This window comes from Mustela putorius, unplaced genomic scaffold (genome assembly GCF_011764305.1).
Source record: "Mustela putorius furo isolate JIRA1106 unplaced genomic scaffold, ASM1176430v1.1 tig00004033_pilon_pilon_pilon, whole genome shotgun sequence".
In the NCBI taxonomy this organism is placed as follows: domain Eukaryota; kingdom Metazoa; phylum Chordata; class Mammalia; order Carnivora; family Mustelidae; genus Mustela; species Mustela putorius.
This window is the reverse complement of record NW_025422169.1, coordinates 6,362,905-6,379,640: the sequence shown is the minus strand read 5'-3', so window position 1 is coordinate 6,379,640 and position 16,736 is coordinate 6,362,905.

Here is a 16,736-nt window from a genome sequence, read left to right as displayed (position 1 = left end):
CTCAACCACTGAATTCCTGTCCCTGCCCAACCTGACACATTTCTTCTCTCTCTCCCCTCTCTGCCCCTCTTCTGGCCAGATTCCCACCTTCCTCGAAGCCCGGGGAACAGTGAGGTGCCCGGTTGTTCCGTGGAGGGGTCAAGTTTTGAGACAAGCTTGACAGGTGCTGGGTGACGCTCTGAGCTATCGGGGACAGCTGGGGCAGCCCCGCGGGCCTGGAGGTGAGCATCCGAGTGAGAATAGGACACGCCCACAGACCCGTCCACGTGAGTCCCCGCCCAGAAAGGCCCGGCTGAAGGAGGGACCCAGGCCCATTGCATCGCAGAGCCTGACCCGGAAAGGACACGCCCCAGGGGGACCAGAGCTCAAGACCCAGGCTGCACAGGCAACGTGAGGGAGATGGCTCGGGGATGTTGCCCCGTCTGGAAAGCCCGCGATCCGCCAGCCCGCTGCCCCCCCAAAGCCCCTCCCTCACAGAGACCCCGTCACCCACTCTGGTGCCTGTCCCAACAGTGGCCTCTCCTCCCGGGACTCGCCCGCACCCCGTGTATGCAGGAAGGCAGGGAAGCATCTGTTTGACAACTAAATCTTTTATGTCCCATTAAATGCCCGTTCTCATTTTTTAGCAATCCCTCTTTGTAATTCAATGTATTGATCAAAAACGTGGTTTCTGTCCGTGGAGAGAAATAGAACTACACGTCTGGCTTTTGTTTGTTTGTGTTTCTTAATGTTTTGTACTCCTGCATTATTCAAGTACCCAGAGGCTCCACACGACGGCCCCATTTTTATAAATCCCCCAAATAAATAAGTAATAGCCTATTTAGAAAAAGTACTTGGGTTTACCCAGGACGTTGGCTGCTGGTGTCTGATAAGTCACATCCAGCAATGCAAGCCAAAGGACAGGCCAGGACAGGGTCACCTGACATGCTTCAGACCTGAGAAGTGAGCATTACGGCCACCCCGCCCGGGTGTGCCTTGGAGGGGAACACAGCAAGAGAGCGTCTCCGCTCCGGTTTCCTGCTTGCCTCCCTCAGAAACCCGGCTCGCTCCGACATTCCGGCCAGCACACAGTTAACTGAATGACAAATGACTTTATGAGAGCCTTGCATTAAGAGAAAATAAAGACATTTTGTTCAAAAGCATTTTTTGGTTTTGTTTTGTTTTGTTTTGTTTTTTTCTCCCTACAACTCTTTGCCCTGAGACCCAGGAGGCTCGTGGTTGCTCCGAGGAGATTTACAACAAGGGTTGATTCACTTTGGCAGATGGCGATGGAAAAGGAAGGTAATTCTCCTTATTATGCTTGTTCCGAGTTCCTCTGATTGAAGAAGGGAGAGGAGGAACCCGTGCATTTTCCACTGACGGAAACTGCGTTCGCCTCAGGACTGGGGTGGGCGTGCGGGGGGGAGACTCTCACGTCCCCACCCCCGGGGCTCCCCCAGAGGCGTCCTGCCCACCTGTTCCTCCATGTCACCGTCGAGGCAGCGGCTCCCCCAAAACACACTGAAGGCAGCGCTGAGGCTGTTGTGTTGTGTGGCCGGCAAGACAATATTTAAAATAATTCACCCAACATGAACATATTTCCTTTTTTTGTGATCGATCTCGTGTCCTCTAATCGCAAGGGCAAATCTCCATGACGACATGCTCACGGGAGCCAGACTGTGCAGCCGGATCTGCGTGTACCTCCCTTACTCCACGCTCCCGGGAGGACCTCGGGCTTCTGGATTTTTCCGTGGCTCTCCTCCTGGATGCACCCCCATGACGCACATTTTATGCACACTTCCCTGGCTCTCTCCTTTGTGGTGAAACGCATTAGACTTTCCCTTAGTTTCACTTTGGCTTAAGATCAATATTTCGACTAAATTCATATCTTTGATATATAGCATTTCACTAGGAGAGTATAAGAAGCCATATATTATTTTGCTCTTAAGAAAAATGGGAATCTGATCTGGAGATTACCTGCTAAGCGGTTGTGAGGATTTATTTGAATTCCTCTAAGAACCTGTTAGTGTATAATTTGTTGCACAGGATTTATGACCTTCCCAGGAGATTTCACTCACTGCCTAAGAGCGTTTCCCTGACCTGTCAGAGATGGGCTGCTGGGCCGGGGTTTTTGTGTGGTTTTGTGTGTTCACGCCAGGGTGCTTCTCAGGAAGATTTGGCTACGCGGCGCGGACCTTGCTTGGAGCTGTTTCAACACGATGACAGTCTAGCACGTTCCTCACATTTTGAAATGCAGCCCAAGGGGACCTTCATTTTCTCTGCTCTCGCAAATCTCTAAAATGGGTATCCACTGCAGCAGAATGTCTCCGGGCTCTACTGATCCTGTAGATCTTCCGGCTGATGGGACTGTACCAACACAGCAGCGGCCAAAGAAAACAGCTCGGCCCCGTCTCGGGTCCTGCCCACACTGAAGAGCGGCCGGTCCGGGACAGGTGGGCAGGGGTGCGGGCGGCCGTGTTTTGCTGCCTTTACTCTCTTTCTCAACCAGCTCTTCGGGATCGTACAGTGAAGGAACAGTCGGCTAACCTGCGCTGGGGCAGCGCGGCTCAGGTGACCACATGATTTCTCATGCAAACTGCACATTTTGGCTTACGAAAGAAGGGTATTAATAACTACAGACGGCAACACTGGTCAAGACTGTCCCAAGCCCCCTGGGAAGTTGGCTCTAGGACGATGTAAGCTATGCCAGACGGGCCGCCGGTTCCCCCCCTCTCTTAAACTATGGGGAAGCGTTCCGGGGCGCAGGAGGGAACTGGGGATTGAACCCTGAGAATTACTGAGTTCATCACAAACACCCAAGCCCCTGCCCCCATGTGGGCTCCTGGCAGCGCAGCATCTGTTCATTATCCCAACTCTGACTACGGCTTTAGATTGCAAGGACCCAGGGCACCTGAGCGGCTCATTCGCTAAGCATCACACTTCGGCTCAGGTCATGATCCCAGGGTCCTGGGATCGAGTCCTGCGTGGGACTCTGCACTCACGGGGGAGCCTGCTCCTCCCTCTCCCTCTGCCCTTCCCCCCACCTGCGCACTTGCTCACTCTTTGTCTCTAATAAATAAATCAGTAAAATAAAATAAAAAGAAGAAGAAGAAGATTTCAAGGATCCTGACTGCTGCTCGCTTCACAAAAGGGTGGTGGATTTTATTAACTAACCCAAAGAGAGGAATGGGGCTCATCATACCAGGAAAATGCCACCAACTTCAGGGGGCAATGATAAAAGTTAATAAAGTATTTACCATCTGTGAGTTAAGAAATCAATCGAACAGGCTTGTCCCTGGAAGTCTGTCCGTAGGTCTTAGGTTTGTGCAAGATAGTAAGGAGAGCCTCCCCGCTTTCTAAACTGCCTTCGACTTGCCACTGGGAGAGGAGCCAGAGGCCCCCGGAGAACAGAGGGGCCGTGCTGTGCTCAGAGCCGTTTCCTCTGTGCCGCTCTAGGGGAGACCATCCTGCCGTGCGGATTAGGACTCCAGGGGGAAATGGAAAATAGGAAGATTCTAGTGTGCGAGTGTGCTCGACTCTGGCGCGCAGCCCAGGAAAGACAAGAGCTCGGCTGTGAGGTGCAGAGCAAACCTCGGATGTCGTCTGAAAGAAGATGGCGCGTGTGGGGACTCCTGTCGCCCCACGCGCGGTGAGCCGTCCTCGTCCTCCTGACTGAATCCAGATTCCTCGGACTCTCGGGACCGCTGGCCCAGAAGGAGCGCCACGGCCACAGCGGCTGAAACCAAGAACTTGCTCTGCCTTCCCTTCGTCCCTCGGGCACCGACCGGCCTCTCCGGCAACACACCATGGGCCTGGATTGTGCCAGATTCGGGCTTCCGGGGACGTAACCTGACAGTGTCCCGGGCTGGGACCAGGCCGTTTTTTCCTTAAAAGAAGTGGCTGTCGAGGGAGCCGCGTGGCGATCCTGTGTTTCTTATTCGGGCGATGACCAACTTCCGGGCCCCCGAGAGCTGGGCTGCAGCACTCCGCGGCCCGGCCGACGGCGGACCCTCTCCCCGCAGACCCCGGGAGGAGCCCACCCGGCAGCGTCTGAGCGGGAAGAGTAAGGGAGTTCTCTCCTTCGGGTGCTGACTCAGAAGGCTAAGAAAATTCAATTCTATTTTGACTTAAGTTTAGGAAATGAACTTTGACACTTTCTCAAAAGGCTTCTAGCTAAAGAAGTTTCTCGGTACGCTGGGATTTTTTTTTTTTTTTTCTGCCCAGAACAAAATGATCCCAAGCCCACCTAAAAAGAAAGAAGAATCATTCCCAAGAGCTCCTTTCTCAGGGGCCAAGTGGAGGGACCTACCTGGATCTCCGGTGGGGGCCAAGCTTCCTTGGCTTTCCGTGCTCTCCCGTACTGCTTCCCAGACTCCAGGGTAGACAGCGACCTTCAGCACCCTGAGGGAGAGAGCCGCTGACCGAGTCCGTCCCGCCCACCTCACGTGTGCTCTGCACCGGCCCTCTGGTCCCGGGCCCGACCCGTCATGGCCAACTCTGCTGCTTTCGTTGCTTCTTCATGTAAAGGACAAAAGTCTGCCCTGGGCTTTAGGGCAAGCTTTCGGTCCTTGCCACTGCTGCTGACTTCTGGGACAGGATGAGTCCCGGGGCAGCGGACCGGTGGAGCAGCGTCCCAGGCCTCCACCCACTAGGTGCTGGGGGCACCCCCTCTTGCTGAGTGGTGGGAACCCAAGTGCCCCCAGACATCGCTAAACCACCTTCAGGGAACCACGGCTTTAGGGACAAAGGTACCTGGGTTGATATTCTAACTCCTTTCTGTGTGATTGTAGATCAATTAGCTCATCTCTCTGTGTCTCAGTGTCTTCAACTGCAAAGTAAGCTTAATTAAAACTTTTAAAATATGAATAATGGAAAATTTTCTGACTTTTGCAAGATAATGAAAACATTTAACCCAGTAGGATGTCATAAAATACTCAAAAATGGTGGTTATTATTTATAAATCCAAATAACCAGCTAACTTTTTTTTGTTTTAAAAGCAAAACTTTAGGTATCAATTTAGTGTCCGTGAGTAGCAAACTATTCTTTAAACAATGTATTCACTCTAGTCAAAAGCTGCACTACAGTGTATTTGACCTAGATGAGTCTTGTTATGCTCAGTCCTGAAAACCTCAAATATTACTTACATATTTACTCTCTACCCTCTCAAATTTCTATTTCCAAAGACCCTTAAAAGTTATATCAGCATTCTTGAATTTATCCTCACCCCAATAGTACCCTTTTTCAAAATTTTCAAAATGGAAAAGACAAAAGAGTAAAAACTATTTGACTTTGAACTGAAACATAATCATGAAGGTCTGAGGCCAGAAAGGGACACGCGAGTCCCGGGAATGGGGGGTGGGGAGGGGGTGATATTTCAAGTCTAACTCTCGAGCTTCAGCAGGGAGAAGGTGTGAGGCTGCTTGCCTGCCGAGCACAGCAGCCCCCAGGCTGGGAGCCCCGTTTTTGAAGAGTCTCGATCTCTTAAAAATAGAAACTAGGTTTCTAGAAACTCAAGGAATTCTCTTAGGATTTGACGTGGGGCTTCGCATAATTTCATGAGCGTTTTCCCAGCTTGAAGCCAAGAGAGTAGCTGCCACCTGCCAGGCTCACGAGCGCCAAGGATGCTGTTAGCCAATTGTTAGAATCGCGACCTGGAGTGTTGATTCCAGGCCCCAGAGGAAGGCGACACAACTCTACAAAGCATGTTGTCAAAATGCATCACCTAAGTTCCAGCAGACAGTGAGCAATTCCCCCCGTTGAGGACACGGGGGAGTCCCGTGCACACATCCCTCAATGCACCCGCCAGCCCCAAGCCATCAGCGCCCATGGAAGGAAGGATGGAGCCCCACACAGGACCCTGGGGACAGAGGGTGGGTCCGAACCCCCAGAGCATTAAACGTCCGAAGTCAGGGGTGCTGCAGGAGAAGAGCAGAGCAGACAGTTTTTAGGGCCGTGAAACTATGCCGTACGGTACCGGGATGGTAGTTACACGTCATTACACACTAGTCCAGACCCATAGAACAGGCATTGCAGAGCGTGACCCTGATGTAAATTATGGACTCGGGGCGATGACGATGTGTCTGTGTAACATCTGTCGTAACAGATGTTTGGCTCGAATGCGGGTGTTGGTGGGGGGGGGTCTGAAGTAGGACAGGGGAGATCTGTACCTTCCCCTCAATTTTGTGGTCAACCTAGGACGGCTCTAAAATACTCTACCACGAAAATGGAAAAGAAGAGCCATGGCCTTTAAAAAAAAAATTCACAGATATTACAACCGTGATGATAAAAGGGAAAAAAAATCCATTTTGTTTCCTAAATTTACTCCATCACCTTGCATGCATAAAGTTACAGTAAACCAATCTAATTTAGTTATTTGCTTAATAAAAGCTCATATTTACAGGGCCCTTCTGAGTTCTAGGCTTAAAGGCTTTACATGGGCGACCTCCTGCGTCTCAAAAGAAGAGTGAGCTCCGAGTTATTTTATCTCCATATTCGGACAAGGGGCCTGAGACGGAGAGATCCGGGAAACTGCCCAGGGTCCCGCAAGGGCGACAGAGTGACCTTCAAGACTCAAACCAAAGGCCTCCGCAGGCTGGGCTGGGTGCAGAGGTCACTGCGATGGCCCCGCTTCTGGGAGCGCGGGAACTGCAGGAGAAAACTGGACCAGCACGAAGCAACAAGCTCGCGGTCATCCTGCCTTAGAGGTGGAGGCAGCGGCCGTTAAGAACAAGCCCCAGAAAGAAACCCCATGGAGGGGATCCGAGCTGGGCGCCGAGGATCCCAAAGGCACGTCAGGACGCGGGGCCTGGGGAACCAGGAGGGGCACCAATTCTACTGGGTTGAAAAGCAGCGGGTTCCTCAATTCCGAGAGATTTGTTCAGGGAAAAAAAAAAAAAAAAAGCCAAATCCAACTCGCTTTGAGAAATATGTGCAGATACCCAGGACACGGTTTCGAAAGAGAAGCCAAGGGACTCGGAACCGGGGCGCAGAGGGGCGACCGGACTTGGGGATCAGGAGGAAGAGCACCGCGCCATCCGTGCAGGAAACAGCCCAGAACGTGACCAGCGCTGAGAAGGCAGGAGAAGGGACCCACCACTCCCTGAGTCCAAGCCCCAGGGAGACGCCGGCAGGTCCGCCTGCCCCTGCGCTCCGAGCGCCCCGCCTGCGCGCCTGCGCACCTGCGCCCCCCACCCCGCCCCGCGACGTTCCCGGCATGGACGAGACCTCCCGCCCTGTCCCCCAAACACGCTGCCGTTGGCTCCCGAGTCCCGTCACTGTCACTGCCCCTGTCACCCGTCCTGCGCGGCGGCCTCCGTGCGGACAGGACGCCTGCCCCCACAGCAGGCCTGGCCCCAACTCGCTGCACAGGGGCGTGCTGCTGGCAGCCCCCGCCTCCCCGCATCGGCCCCGGCAAACACCCCTGCGCGGTGCAGCCGCTTCACGGTCTCACGGGCCCCACCGCCCCCAGCTGGCTTGCCCCTGGCAGTCCCCCACCCCAGTGTCTAAGAGGGGCCGATGTCATTTCCAGCTCAGCTGTGCAGACTGATGCGGGGGCAGCGAACTGAGGACAGCAGCCTTGTCCCTGCGACAGAGCATTTCGGCTCCTGGGTTTGAAGTTCGGGCACCCACAGGAGCTCCGCACACTGCCGATTGTGCCGAACTTGGGGTGGGTCAGGGCCTGGGAGTGGACACACGACTGCCACCCCACCCCGGGGCCTGTGTTCCCTGTCCCCAAGGTTTCTCCGGGATTCTTGCTCACCTGATCCTCCCACCACCCCGCTGACCCTTGGCAGAGCCCTGCCTCCAGCCTCAACACAGAACAAAGCCCTGAGGCCAATGCCTGTCCTCAAGTCTCCCTGCCTCTCCCCTCTACCACCAGGCTGCCACTCATTTGGGGTGGCCGTGGGTGCTCATTCTGGGTGATGAATCATGTAGGCTCTCAGCCAGTCAGGACAACCCAACTCCTGACTCAGACACTGCCTTCCACAAATGGGAGAGGGGCAGCTGGTGGCCAAGTTCCAGCCACTCACACAGAAGGCAGAATCTGCTGAGGGTCTCCTTAGGAAGATTTGGCTTCCCTGACAACAAGGAAAATACAAGGGGAGAGCTTGCTGAGGCTTGCCCTTTCCCATTGCCCTGCCTTGACCTGGATGTGATGTCCGGAGCTGCAGCAGCCAGCTTGTAACCATGAGGTGGAAACATAAAAACAAAGGCCAGCAGGGGAAAAGGTAGCAGGTGATGTAGTCATTTGCCAACCAACTCTTGGACCATGCCACAGCTTTAGTCACTAAATAAGCAGTAAATATCCTCTATGCCCTGCAGCCAGAGGCATTGCTAACTAACACAATGCCTCACCCCAAATCTCTTCCTTCCAGGGTGTCTAACTGGTTTAAAGACCCAAGCAAGGAGTCTGGGCGTATTCACAAACTCATCTTGTTTCTTCTCCCCTGTCTACGTTTCGGCCAGGTGTCCCTGAAGTCACTCGCTCTCTTCCTTTCCTGAGTACTTCTTCCTCCTACACTCCTCATCTCTCACTTCGGTTTCTCCGTGATTAAACCTATTTTAATCCTGGTCTTTCAATCCCCCTGCCATGCTGTCACCATCTTTGTAAGCCAGACAGCAAGCAGTGCCCTGTTGGAAAAACCCAGGCTCCCTCCCCGCCTAGACTATGTATTACCCCATCAAGGCGTCCCCTGGAGGCCTCTCCATGGTCCGACCTCTCCAGCCTTTCTGCTGTCGCTGCCTGAGCTCAGCCAGATGCCCCGTATCCAAAACTACAGTTTCCTCAGGACACTGCTCCTGCAGACCTTCGTGCCTGTGCTCCTGGCTCATTCACCACCTGGAAAGCTTTTCTTCTTTTGCTACCTGGTGTGAGACATCTGCCTGCCAAGATGCAGTGCGATGCTTTTCCCATAATACTTTTCTGGTCCCCCCATCCCAGTGGAGCTTCCCCTCTCCCCTGTGTATGCCCACTTTATAAACAGGTGCATCGCGCTAAGTGCAATATTTCACAACGTGCGTGAGGCTCTGTGTCCCTGTTGGTCCCGTGAGGATTGAGAACATATCGTCTCTGGGTCTACAGAGACTTGTACAGATCTTGGCAAATAGCTTGCACTCAGTAACTGCTGCAGGAACGGGTGAGTATAAACGTGTCACGAGTGCACACAGTATTTCACTTCTGGGTGTGCCGACCTGTCTCTGCCAGCATGTGAGCCCCCTGAAGCTGGGATTCTATGTTCCTCATTTTTAAATCCCCGAAATATAGCAAACAGCAAACATTCAACAAATGTTGCATCGAACACACCAGGACAGAGGTCATTCCTGCATCGAGGGGACACGCGAGCTCATGTGTTGGTCATCTTCCGTAGCTCAGACACTGCTTCATACAGAAGAGAGAGGGAGACACGGAGACCAGAGACCATGAGCTGAATTGAGATTACCAGCTCTCCAATTTCCTTCTGTCAAATATATTCTGTGTGACCTTGGCCAAGGTGATTAACCTCTCTTAACGCAACTTCCTCAGATGTGCTATAGGTTTGAAAGTGCTTGCCTCAGACGGCAGCGTAAGGATTAAACGGGGCAGCAGGTTTAAAGTGCTTGGCACAGACAGAGGATCGGCGTGGTCGGGCCTCCTAAACAGGCACCCAGACTGCGGCTGGGACGACAGACCTTAACCACCTCCCCTTGCAGGGGGGCTGGGACACCTCCCCATCCTGGGAGCTGGGACCCCAAGGTGCAGGCGAGGGCGGGGCTGGTGTCTCTCCAGGCCTCTCTCCTGGGTGTGCAGACACTGTCCCCTCCCGGTGTCCTCACGTGGGCGTCCCTCTGAGCACGTCTGTGTCCTGCGATCCTCTTCTTATAAAAACACCAGTCACATCGGATCAGGTTCAGCTAGTGACCTCATCTAACCTTAGTCACCTCTGTAAAGATCCTGTCTGCAAATACGCTCACACCTTCAGCTCCTGGGGATTAGGACGTCCACACAAGGCTTTGGAGGAACACAGTTCAACCCATAACATGCTGGCATATGGAATGCCATGGGCACATAACAGTACAGTTCATAAATGCTGTTTTTGTGTAAATGGCCATTTATTCCTATATTTATCACTTCATTTATTAATGCATGAAAAAGACATGAGTCAGGTGCCTTCTGTGTGCCAGACCGGGTCAGCTCCCGTGAAGCTGGGAGGGAGAGAAAGAGACAAGCACAGCATTGTCGGCGGACGCGCCTCGGACCCCGCAGCCATGGCTGGGGGCCCATACAGAGTGAAAGCCCAGGCTGCCGAGGCCAGGAAACCTCTACAGATATTACTGATGTTACCCAGGAAATGCAAACCTCCATGTTCCCGAGAGAAGGGGAGCCATCTGTCTCCACCGCCGGCTGGCCAGGGGCCCTTCTCACCATACGCACCTGGCTTTCAAGGGAAGAGGGATAGGAGGGCTCTGAGGGCACAGGGAGTCCCAGGCTGTGCTCACGGAGAGGCGAGACTGAGTAGCCTGGGTGGGAGGAAGGAAGCCTCTTTCCTCCAGGCTCAAGAGTGAACAAGAGTGAACAAGCTCCAGGCTCAGAACGTGACCTCTGAGGAACTGAGTGCAAAGATGGACGCTGCAACGCACATTCAAAGAGCTGATTTCAAAAGTGGAACAACCAGAGAACAATAACAAAAACACACACATGTGTGCAGGTGCACACACACAGATGCAAGCACATACAAGCCCGTGCATGCACACAAGCACACATGTGCACACACACCAGGCACACTCATGTGACATGCATGCACACACTCGTGTACATGCGCACACATGCCTGCACACCATGCACACTCGTGCAACATGCACACACACAAGCACACACGTGCACACACACCAGGCACACTCGTGCAACATGCATGCACACAAGCACACATGTGCACACACACCAGGCACACTCGTGCAAACTTGCACGCACACAAGCACACACGTGCACACACACCAGGCACACTCGTGCAACATGCATGCACACACTTGTGTACATGCGTACACATGCCTGCACACCATGCACACTCGTGCAACATGCACACACACAAGCACACACGTGAACACACACCAGGCATACTCATGCGACTTGCATGCACACACTTGTGTGCATGTCTGCACGCCATGCACACTCGTGCAAACATGCCCACACACGAGCACATACGTGCACACACACCAGGCACACTCGTGCAAACGTGCACACACGTCAGGCGCACTCGTGCAACATGCATGCACACACTTGTGTACTTGCGCACACATGCACACACTTGCACACACACCATGTACATTTGTGCCCACATGCACACACACATACTCACCTGTATACATGCACGTGTACACTCACCTCTATGCACACATGCGTGCACACCATACACATGTGTGCACACATGCATGCACACATGCATGCACACATACATGCACGCCCACACACGCACACGTGGTCTGTGCCACAACCAAAGGCGCATCCAGAGCGTTGGGAGAAGCAGCCGCTGTCCTGGCCACGCGGGTGCTGAAAAGAGGCTTGAAGAACACGTGGCCGACTTATTCCTGACTCGTCCAGTTCATCACACGGAACCGTATTAAGTTCACTCAGACTATCAGGCGCTACTTGTTTATGTGGGTTCAAATGCTCATGCCTGACTTTTTCATTGCCTCCTTCAGTGATATTTTCAAGAGTCCTTCGGGGTATCGGGACAGCTGTCCGGGCCAGGAGGACCGAATCACCCGCCGCGCTGACAAAGGGCAGAATGTGCCTCGGGAGACGCGCCACACGGCCAAGGGGTGACTTTGGCTGAAGGTGCTTAAAAGACATCAGGTCCAAGAAGGGTGCTCTGCCTTCCCCTTCTTCTCCCGGGTGCGGGAAGAAAGACCCCACGTGGACGACGTCCTCCTGTGCCCCGGGGGAAAGCAACGTTCTCGTCACCGACGCCAAGCTGGAGCTGAAGAGCAGCAGACCTTGTCCCAACTATCCCGTCTTCCTTAACATCCCCGTGTACTGACTTACTTTTCCAGAAGTTCCTCTGTGTGTTCAGCCTGGCAGAAAAGCATTTAGGTTTGCCTCTTCTTTGGGTCTTCAATCCCTATGAGGGTTCGCAGCACCTAACCCTTAGACCAAACGCCCGTGTGCTTGTCTCCTGCTGCAGGTTAACACTCAGGCCCAGTCTGCACAGAGACCCCAAGCGCATGGGGGGACCCTTTCCCGCCTGACAGAACCTACTAGAGCTGTGTTCTCTGTGGTCCCTTAGTAAACCGCAACTTCATGCCCTTGGCCTGCACGCGGCAGAGCGAGCCTTGTATGTGCCGGACGTCAGATCACTGTAAGGACCGCGTGGTCCCAGACCACAGGGAGGGCTGTGGTCAGGGGGACTGGCCTGCTAAGGGCTGGGCGCACCTGCACACGGTGGCAGCTGCACCAGCCAGGGCTTCCACAGGTAGAGGCCAGACCGCCCCCTGGATAAAGTCCCTGCTCGTTGGGGGCAACACAGAGGGTGATGAGATGAAGCTCACCACCCTCCATGGGCAGCTACGTCGGGAAACTGCGCGTACGTGAACAGCATTCAGTGTTTTAATCAGATAAAATGAGGGTTGCAGTTTCTCTGACACGTTGGCTGGTACACATGACTGTCACCGTGCCACATGCTAATTGGGCATAAACCCTACGGAGCACACACAAACGTCCATCACTGGGATGGCATGTAGCCAAGGCCAGCATCCAGGGGCCACGCTGGTGAGCGAGAGATCAGGGCAGAAAGGGAGGCACCTGCGCCCGAACCCAGAAACCTGCTCCGGAGAGTGCTGGCGGCCCACCAAGCTCCCTGCCCTGGGCCCGGGCCAGGATCCTTCCCAAAACTTCTGTCACTGCTGAAGGAGGGGTGGTCCCGGGCTTCCCCTGCAGTCGGCCCACACAGGGGGCCCCACAGCAGCCTGTCCCTGCGCTGGGGAACCGGGCCTCACTCCCTGCCTGGGACCGAGGTCCCTCGCAGTCCCTATTCCTGGGAAAGACGCGCCCTGAGAGTCCTCCTGACCACCGCACCCAGGAAGCTTTCGAGAGGCGCAAAGACGGCTCTGCCCAGGCTCCTGGAGGCTTCTCCCTCCTCGTCCTTCCAAGAGAGTCGCACACAGGTCATGGAGGCCTCAGGGGCTCGGCCCAGCAGGACCAGGCACAGAAAACCGTGCCGGCTGACCTACGCAGAGCTCACCGCAAAGTCGGCCCCTTCTGCAGGCGGCTCCGGGCACAGCGGCTTGGGCCGCGAGCTCAGCAAACTCTGCTCCTCGCGACAAATAGGGACACGGCGGCTTGAAGAAGCCCCTACACCCAGAAACGGAAGAAGGGCACCCAAGGCCAAAGCCAGTCACTCCGCCAGCAAAGAATGGCTCGTTTCAAGGCAAGCGCTGCTGTTTGTTTTTAAGACGTAGTTTTTAACCGAAGTAAAGCAGTTTTGTTTTCTGAACTGAATTGCATAGAAACCCACAGATGAGCAGGGCAGTCTCAGGCCGCTGCTGGTGGGGCCGTCCTGGGGACACCCCCTGACCTGGGCCAGGGCACCAGACCAGAGGGCCGCTCAGGGACTGACTTTTAATTTTATGGCTTTGTGAGTGCGTCAGATAAGATAAGGCTTCCTAAGTAGAGCACAGCCCGGCGAGATCTTATCTCCTCCCCAGCACAGTGCGGGAATAGTGCAGGAGAATGTCAGGAAGAGAAACCAGAGATGCTCACGTGTTCGTGTGTGTGTGTGTGTGTGTGTGTTTGTCCACACGTGATTGTGTGCGTGTGTGTGCCCGTCTACTTGTGTGCACTGTGTGAGTGCCTTTCTGTATCCGCGTGTGCGTGTGTCCGGGTGCGTTTCCCGATAGTCCTTATGTAGGATGGTTTGAAGTGATTTTCCAAAACGGAGGAATCATTACAAGTAAGGTTTGAAGATATATTAAAAACTGGTGACCTGGAGGAGGAAATGAAAGGAGACGCTCAGGGCTTTGCTTCGGTGAAGACGGTCAGGATGCCTGTCCTCTCGTGAAAGCCTGTGTCTGGGCGGGGATGTCAGCAGGAACCCCTGGAGCACACATACCCCAAAAGTGGAAGCCCTGCTCTGTGGTGCGCCTCGGTGGGCAGCCGTCCTCGGAACCCTGGACCGCAGGCGGCTTAGCCCTGGCTCCGAAGAGCTTTGACTTCCTCCACAAACGGAGGTCAAGCCTGGGTCCTGGATCGACTCCCAGTAAGCGGCTTTGAGAGCCAGGATGTGAGCCTGTGTTTTCCAACTACAAAGCAAAATGAACGGCATAAATGGCCCGATTTATAACCTAGATGCCTCCTACCCACTGGAGTCTGAATGTTCACTTTGGCGGAAGCCTCATCAAATTTGATTAACCGGTTAGCTGAGAACATCCAGATAATCGCAGCGAAATAGTAGAGAACAGCCAGACGTTTTGGCCATAATCTTAAGACCATCCTCTTGGAGGTGTTGGTTGGTTCCCTTAAAACAGCTCAGTTCTCAGCCAAGACACACAACCTTTTCAAGGGCAGGTTCTCTTCCCACCGGTTTAACCAGTGGTGGTCGGGCTGCGTCACACAGTTGGTCCCCGGAGACTGACTGACGCGGTCAATTCTATGGTATCCTAAGAAGAGAATCCTGGCAAAGAGCAGGACCGGAGGACAGAGGGAGGGTGTCGGAGGACAAGAGGCTGTACAGCGGGAATGACTATTTTTACTCTATTTTAACTAAATGTGTCAAGTTAAAATGACATAGGTTGACCCCAATTTGCCCAAATAATTATCTTGCTTTACTTCTTTATTTCCAAGATGTTTCTGGTCTAAATATATTTCCCTTCCAACTGGTTTGTAAGTCACTAATTTGCTGCCTTTTCTCTGGTTGGAGCATCCCTCCAGACCCTGGGTCTCCGGACCGTCTGTCCTTGGGGGGTCACCCACGCGGGGAGAGTGCCAAGAAGTTCCCACACCGGCCTCCACTGGCTTTTCTCCCTAACCTGGGAAGGTAAGTCCAAACACAGCCAAGAAATCGCATGACCCGGCAAGCCCCTGCCTGCAGTATTTGCACGCGGCCAGGTCCTCTGCAGTCCAAGGGTCACGGACGGGAGATCGCGGAAATATTCAGTCTTCCGCAGCTCTCCACGATGGAGACGTTCTGCTTCCCTCCCGTGACTCTGTCTGGGGGGAAAAGTGCAAAACACAAGGGAAGCAGCTGTTCTGCCGATGCCGGGAGGTGTTGTTGCCAATCCCAGCAACAAACGGGCTCCCACATCCCCGTGAGATGCTCGGGGAAATAGCTCCTCCCCTATGAGCCAGTAGGAGGATGAGGAAGAGGGTGTGTGGCGGGGGGGGAGGGGCTGGGGGGGGCATTAGACCTTGATGGGAGAGGTTTAAGCTGTCACAGGCCGCACGCTGCCCAGTTTGTGAAACTGCCCTTATCTTGAGAAAACCTTGACTTTATCATTCTTCCACTGGCTGTCCCTTAGCCCCCCGGGCACTTGGGACCACCCAGAGGGGAGCCACTAGGTGGTGGGAGTGGCGGGGAGCAAAGACCATGGACCGACACGTGAGTCGGTGACCGAGGGGTGACCCTGAGTCAGTCACCCGGACCACAGCCAGGCGGCGGGTACGCAGGAGCCATCCTCCTGGGCGCCCCTCCGTGACCCCCACCTGCCAGGCAGACACTCGGAGAGGTCAAGGTGCTTCCGGGGCGGGCGCCGCCGAGCCCTGGTCGGCGACTGTCTGTCAGAGTGACGGATCGTGCTCCTCGGATCTCCTCTCCACCCCGTGTTCAAGTGACTCCTTCTTTCCTCGAATTCATAAATCCTCCCTTTCGTGGGAGACTTCTATACGATACTTTATCAAATGCCTTTTGAAAGCCCCCGCAGAAATATAACCTGTGTCCCGGACTTCCTTCTCTCGGCTATTTCTTCGGTAATGGAATCCATTTTTTAGAGAGGGAGCCGCGCAGCGGGGCAGGAACGGTTCCTGGACGCGCCGGGGCTCCCCCACGGGGCTGCCGAACCGCTCCGTGCCGACTCGGGGTAATCTGCCCTCATCGTGAGCTCCCTGGGAGCGCCGCCGATGAACTCTCGACTTTCCCTGCGGTAAAACCTTTACCTCCTCCCGACCCTTTAACAGACACTTGCAAAAAATAATCTTCGCTTCCGAACCGCCGGGAAGCATGCATCCGTCTCCACATAAGGACTCGCAGCGAGGCGTCCCAGAAACACCCCCGGGATGGACGGAGGCCCTTCCCCTGCTGTGTTCAAACCCCCCTGCAGCCCCAGCCTGGGAAAAGGAGGCTTTGTCTCTCCCCCAATCTCTCTTTTAAGATTTTGTGTTTTGGGAGCAGTTTTAGGTTCACAGCAAAATTGAAAGGACACAGAGGTTCCCCAGGTACATCCCCCAGCCCCACCCCCACAAAGGCACAGCCTCTCCCTGGCAATGACCCCACGAGATGGTGCTTTTATCGCCGTCCATGAGCCTGCAGGGACAGATCCCCCCCCCCCGGGGTCCACAGTCCACAGAATGGTCCCCCTTGGTGTTGTGCATTCTGGGGGCTTGGACAATGTCCATCCCTACACGTGAGACCCAGCGGTCCCTCTGGCTCCGAGGGCCGGTCCCTCCCTCCGAGCTCGGAGCCTGCGTGGAGGAGCCCAGGGAGAGGAGTCCGCTCTGCCGACCGTCCGGAGCAGCAGGACGACCGCGGTGCCTCTGCCCCCTTTGACCTGCCCCGAGAAGCTGAACCCAAGCC